The sequence below is a fragment of the Cololabis saira genome, unplaced genomic scaffold (assembly GCF_033807715.1).
Source record: "Cololabis saira isolate AMF1-May2022 unplaced genomic scaffold, fColSai1.1 scf095, whole genome shotgun sequence".
In the NCBI taxonomy this organism is placed as follows: Eukaryota; Metazoa; Chordata; class Actinopteri; order Beloniformes; family Belonidae; genus Cololabis; species Cololabis saira.
The window spans coordinates 51,037-57,816 of NW_026906259.1; positions in this window are offsets into that span (position 1 = coordinate 51,037).

Here is a 6,780-nt window from a genome sequence, read left to right on the forward strand (position 1 = left end):
TGAGTCGCTCAAATCAACTACATAGACACCTTTCTCCAATTTTCTAACGTTTTCAATAGCTTGCCTTAAAAAATCAGAAGGTAAATCAATGTTATGACAGAAATCCGCTTTTTGGCATTTTCTCAGCGAGAAACAGTCATTTTGTACCTGAAACACTGTAAGTGGTTTGGTGAGTCCAATAATGAAATGAGTCTCTCAAATCAACTACATAGACTAGTTTTTCCAATTTTCTAACGTTTTCAATAGCTTGCCTTAAAAAATCAGAAGGTAAAACAATGTTATTACAGAAATCCACTTTTTGGCATTTTCTCAGCGAGAAACGGTCATTTTGTACCTGAAACACTGTAAGTGGTTTGGTGAGTCCAATAATGAAATGAGTCTCTCAAATCAACTACATAGACTCCTTTCTCCAATTTTCTGACGTTTTCAATAGCTTGCCTTGAAAAATCAGAAGGTAAATCAATGTTATGACAGAAATCCGCTTTTTGGCATTTTCTCAGCGAGAAACAGTCATTTTGTACCTGAAACACTGTAAGTGGTTTGGTGAGTCCAATAATGAAATTAGTCGCTCAAATCAACTACATAGACACCTTTCTCCAATTTTCTGACGTTTTCAATAGCTTGCCTTAAAAAATCAGAAGGTAAATCAATGTTATGACAGAAATCCGCTTTTTGGCAGTTTCTCAGCGAGAAACAGTCATTTTGTACCTGAAACACTGTAAGTGGTTTGGTGAGTCCAATAATGAAATTAGTCTCTCAAATCAACTACATAGACTAGTTTTTCCAATTTTCTAACGTTTTCAATAGCTTGCCTTAAAAAATCAGAAGGTAAAACAATGTTATTACAGAAATCCGCTTTTTGGCATTTTCTCAGCGAGAAACGGTCATTTTGTACCTGAAACACTGTAAGTGGTTTGGTGAGTCCAATAATGAAATGAGTCTCTCAAATCAACTACATAGACTCCTTTCTCCAATTGTCTGACGTTTTCAATAGCTTGCCTTGAAAAATCAGAAGGTAAATCAATGCTATGACAGAAATCCGCTTTTTGGCATTTTCTCAGCGAGAAACAGTCATTTTGTACCTGAAACACTGTAAGTGGTTTGGTGAGTCCAATAATGAAATGAATCTCTCAAATCAACTACATAGACACCTTTCTCCAATTTTCTGACGTTTTCAATAGCTTGCCTTAAAAAATCAGAAGGTAAATCAATGTTATGACAGAAATCCGCTTTTTGGCATTTTCTCAGCGAGAAACAGTCATTTTGTACCTGAAACACTGTAAGTGGTTTGGTGAGTCCAATAATGAAATGAGTCGCTCAAATCAACTACATAGACACCTTTCTCCAATTTTCTGACGTTTTCAATAGCTTGCCTTAAAAAATCAGAAGGTAAATCAATGTTATGACAGAAATCCGCTTTTTGGCATTTTCTCAGCGAGAAACAGTCATTTTGTACCTGAAACACTGTAAGTGGTTTGGTGAGTCCAATAATGAAATGAGTCTCTCAAATCAACTATATAGACTCCTTTTTCCAATTTTCTAACGTTTTCAATAGCTTGCCTTAAAAAATCAGAAGGTAAAACAATGTTACTACAGAAATCCGCTTTTTGGCATTTTCTCAGCGAGAAACAGTCATTTTGTACCTGAAACACTGTAAGTGGTTTGGTGAGTCCAATAATGAAATGAATCTCTCAAATCAACTACATAGACTCCTTTCTCCAATTTTCTAACGTTTTCAATAGCTTGCCTTAAAAAATCAGAAGGTAAATCAATGTTATGACAGAAATCCGCTTTTTGGCATTTTCTCAGCAAGAAACAGTCATTTTGTACCTGAAACACTGTAAGTGGTTTGGTGAGTCCAATAATGAAATGAGTCGCTCAAATCAACTACATAGACACCTTTCTCCAATTTTCTAACGTTTTCAATAGCTTGCCTTAAAAAATCAGAAGGTAAATCAATGTTATGACAGAAATCCGCTTTTTGGCATTTTCTCAGCGAGAAACAGTCATTTTGTACCTGAAACACTGTAAGTGGTTTGGTGAGTCCAATAATGAAATGAGTCGCTCAAATCAACTACATAGACTAGTTTTTCCAATTTTCTAACGTTTTCAATAGCTTGCCTTAAAAAATCAGAAGGTAAAACAATGTTATTACAGAAATCCGCTTTTTGGCATTTTCTCAGCGAGAAACGGTCATTTTGTACCTGAAACACTGTAAGTGGTTTGGTGAGTCCAATAATGAAATGAGTCTCTCAAATCAACTACATAGACTCCTTTCTCCAATTGTCTGACGTTTTCAATAGCTTGCCTTGAAAAATCAGAAGGTAAATCAATGCTATGACAGAAATCCGCTTTTTGGCATTTTCTCAGCGAGAAACAGTCATTTTGTACCTGAAACACTGTAAGTGGTTTGGTGAGTCCAATAATGAAATGAATCTCTCAAATCAACTACATAGACACCTTTCTCCAATTTTCTGACGTTTTCAATAGCTTGCCTTAAAAAATCAGAAGGTAAATCAATGTTATGACAGAAATCCGCTTTTTGGCATTTTCTCAGCGAGAAACAGTCATTTTGTACCTGAAACACTGTAAGTGGTTTGGTGAGTCCAATAATGAAATGAGTCGCTCAAATCAACTACATAGACACCTTTCTCCAATTTTCTGACGTTTTCAATAGCTTGCCTTAAAAAATCAGAAGGTAAATCAATGTTATGACAGAAATCCGCTTTTTGGCATTTTCTCAGCGAGAAACAGTCATTTTGTACCTGAAACACTGTAAGTGGTTTGGTGAGTCCAATAATGAAATGAGTCTCTCAAATCAACTATATAGACTCCTTTTTCCAATTTTCTAACGTTTTCAATAGCTTGCCTTAAAAAATCAGAAGGTAAAACAATGTTATTACAGAAATCCACTTTTTGGCATTTTCTCAGCGAGAAACGGTCATTTTGTACCTGAAACACTGTAAGTGGTTTGGTGAGTCCAATAATGAAATGAGTCTCTCAAATCAACTACATAGACTCCTTTCTCCAATTTTCTGACGTTTTCAATAGCTTGCCTTGAAAAATCAGAAGGTAAATCAATGTTATGACAGAAATCCGCTTTTTGGCATTTTCTCAGCGAGAAACAGTCATTTTGTACCTGAAACACTGTAAGTGGTTTGGTGAGTCCAATAATGAAATTAGTCGCTCAAATCAACTACATAGACACCTTTCTCCAATTTTCTGACGTTTTCAATAGCTTGCCTTAAAAAATCAGAAGGTAAATCAATGTTATGACAGAAATCCGCTTTTTGGCATTTTCTCAGCGAGAAACAGTCATTTTGTACCTGAAACACTGTAAGTGGTTTGGTGAGTCCAATAATGAAATGAGTCTCTCAAATCAACTACATAGACTAGTTTTTCCAATTTTCTAACGTTTTCAATAGCTTGCCTTAAAAAATCAGAAGGTAAAACAATGTTATTACAGAAATCCACTTTTTGGCATTTTCTCAGCGAGAAACGGTCATTTTGTACCTGAAACACTGTAAGTGGTTTGGTGAGTCCAATAATGAAATGAGTCTCTCAAATCAACTACATAGACTCCTTTCTCCAATTTTCTGACGTTTTCAATAGCTTGCCTTGAAAAATCAGAAGGTAAATCAATGTTATGACAGAAATCCGCTTTTTGGCATTTTCTCAGCGAGAAACAGTCATTTTGTACCTGAAACACTGTAAGTGGTTTGGTGAGTCCAATAATGAAATTAGTCGCTCAAATCAACTACATAGACACCTTTCTCCAATTTTCTGACGTTTTCAATAGCTTGCCTTAAAAAATCAGAAGGTAAATCAATGTTATGACAGAAATCCGCTTTTTGGCAGTTTCTCAGCGAGAAACAGTCATTTTGTACCTGAAACACTGTAAGTGGTTTGGTGAGTCCAATAATGAAATGAGTCCCTCAAATCAACTACAGAGACTCCTTTCTCCAATTTTCTAACGTTTTCAATAGCTTGCCTTAAAAAATCAGAAGGTAAATCAATGTTATGACAGAAATCCGCTTTTTGGCATTTTCTCAGCAAGAAACAGTCATTTTGTACCTGAAACACTGTAAGTGGTTTGGTGAGTCCAATAATGAAATGAGTCGCTCAAATCAACTACATAGACACCTTTCTCCAATTTTCTAACGTTTTCAATAGCTTGCCTTAAAAAATCAGAAGGTAAATCAATGTTATGACAGAAATCCGCTTTTTGGCATTTTCTCAGCGAGAAACAGTCATTTTGTACCTGAAACACTGTAAGTGGTTTGGTGAGTCCAATAATGAAATGAGTCTCTCAAATCAACTACATAGACTAGTTTTTCCAATTTTCTAACGTTTTCAATAGCTTGCCTTAAAAAATCAGAAGGTAAAACAATGTTATTACAGAAATCCACTTTTTGGCATTTTCTCAGCGAGAAACGGTCATTTTGTACCTGAAACACTGTAAGTGGTTTGGTGAGTCCAATAATGAAATGAGTCTCTCAAATCAACTACATAGACTCCTTTCTCCAATTTTCTGACGTTTTCAATAGCTTGCCTTGAAAAATCAGAAGGTAAATCAATGTTATGACAGAAATCCGCTTTTTGGCATTTTCTCAGCGAGAAACAGTCATTTTGTACCTGAAACACTGTAAGTGGTTTGGTGAGTCCAATAATGAAATTAGTCGCTCAAATCAACTACATAGACACCTTTCTCCAATTTTCTGACGTTTTCAATAGCTTGCCTTAAAAAATCAGAAGGTAAATCAATGTTATGACAGAAATCCGCTTTTTGGCAGTTTCTCAGCGAGAAACAGTCATTTTGTACCTGAAACACTGTAAGTGGTTTGGTGAGTCCAATAATGAAATGAGTCCCTCAAATCAACTACAGAGACTCCTTTCTCCAATTTTCTGACGTTTTCAATAGGTTGCCTTAAAAATTCAGAAGGTAAAACAATGTTATTACAGAAATCCGCTTTTTGGCATTTTCTAGGCGAGAAACAGTCATTTTGTACCTGAAACACTGTAAGTGGTTTGGTCAGTCCAATAATGAAATGAGTCTCTCAAATCAACTACTTAGACTCCTTTCTCCAATTTTCTGACGTTTTCAATAGCTTGCCTTGAAAAATCAGAAGGTAAATCAATGTTATGACAGAAATCCGCTTTTTGGCATTTTCTCAGCGAGAAACAGTCATTTTGTACCTGAAACACTGTAAGTGGTTTGGTGAGTCCACTAATGAAATGAGTCTCTCAAATCAACTACATAGACTCCTTTTTCCAATTTTCTAACGTTTTCAATAGCTTGCCTTAAAAAATCAGAAGGTAAAACAATGTTATTACAGAAATCCGCTTTTTGGCATTTTCTCAGCGAGAAACAGTCATTTTGTACCTGAAACACTGTAAGTGGTTTGGTGAGTCCAATAATGAAATGAATCTCTCAAATCAACTACATAGACACCTTTCTCCAATTTTCTAACGTTTTCAATAGCTTGCCTTAAAAAATCAGAAGGTAAATCAATGTTATGACAGAAATCCGCTTTTTGGCATTTTCTCAGCGAGAAACAGTCATTTTGTACCTGAAACACTGTAAGTGGTTTGGTGAGTCCAATAATGAAATGAGTCGCTCAAATCAACTACATAGACACCTTTCTCCAATTTTCTGACGTTTTCAATAGCTTGCCTTAAAAAATCAGAAGGTAAATCAATGTTATGACAGAAATCCGCTTTTTGGCAGTTTCTCAGCGAGAAACAGTCATTTTGTACCTGAAACACTGTAAGTGGTTTGGTGAGTCCAATAATGAAATGAGTCTCTCAAATCAACTACATAGACACCTTTCTCCAATTTTCTAACAATTTCAATAGCTTGCCTTGAAAAATCAGAAGGTAAATCAATGTTATGACAGAAATCCGCTTTTTGGCATTTTCTCAGCGAGAAACAGTCATTTTGTACCTGAAACACTGTAAGTGGTTTGGTGAGTCCAATAATGAAATGAGTCTCTCAAATCAACTATATAGACTCCTTTTTCCAATTTTCTAACGTTTTCAATAGCTTGCCTTAAAAAATCAGAAGGTAAAACAATGTTATTACAGAAATCCGCTTTTTGGCATTTTCTCAGCGAGAAACAGTCATTTTGTACCTGAAACACTGTAAGTGGTTTGGTGAGTCCAATAATGAAATGAGTCTCTCAAATCAACTACATAGACACCTTTCTCCAATTTTCTAACATTTTCAATAGCTTGCCTTGAAAAATCAGAAGGTAAATCAATGTTATGACAGAAATCCGCTTTTTGGCATTTTCTCAGCGAGAAACAGTCATTTTGTACCTGAAACACTGTAAGTGGTTTGGTGAGTCCAATAATGAAATGAGTCTCTCAAATCAACTACATAGACTCCTTTCTCCAATTTTCTAACGTTTTCAATAGCTTGCCTTAAAAAATCAGAAGGTAAATCAATGTTATGACAGAAATCCGCTTTTTGGCATTTTCTCAGCGAGAAACAGTCATTTTGTACCCGAAACACTGTAAGTGGTTTGGTGAGTCCAATAATGAAATGAGTCTCTCAAATCAACTACATAGACTCCTTTCTCCAATTTTCTGACGTTTTCAATAGCTTGCCTTGAAAAATCAGAAGGTAAATCAATGTTATGACAGAAATCCGCTTTTTGGCCTTTTCTCAGCGAGAAACAGTCATTTTGTACCTGAAACACTGTAAGTGGTTTGGTGCGTCCAATAATGAAATGAGTCTCTCAAATCAACTACATAGACTCCTTTCTCCAATTTTCTGAC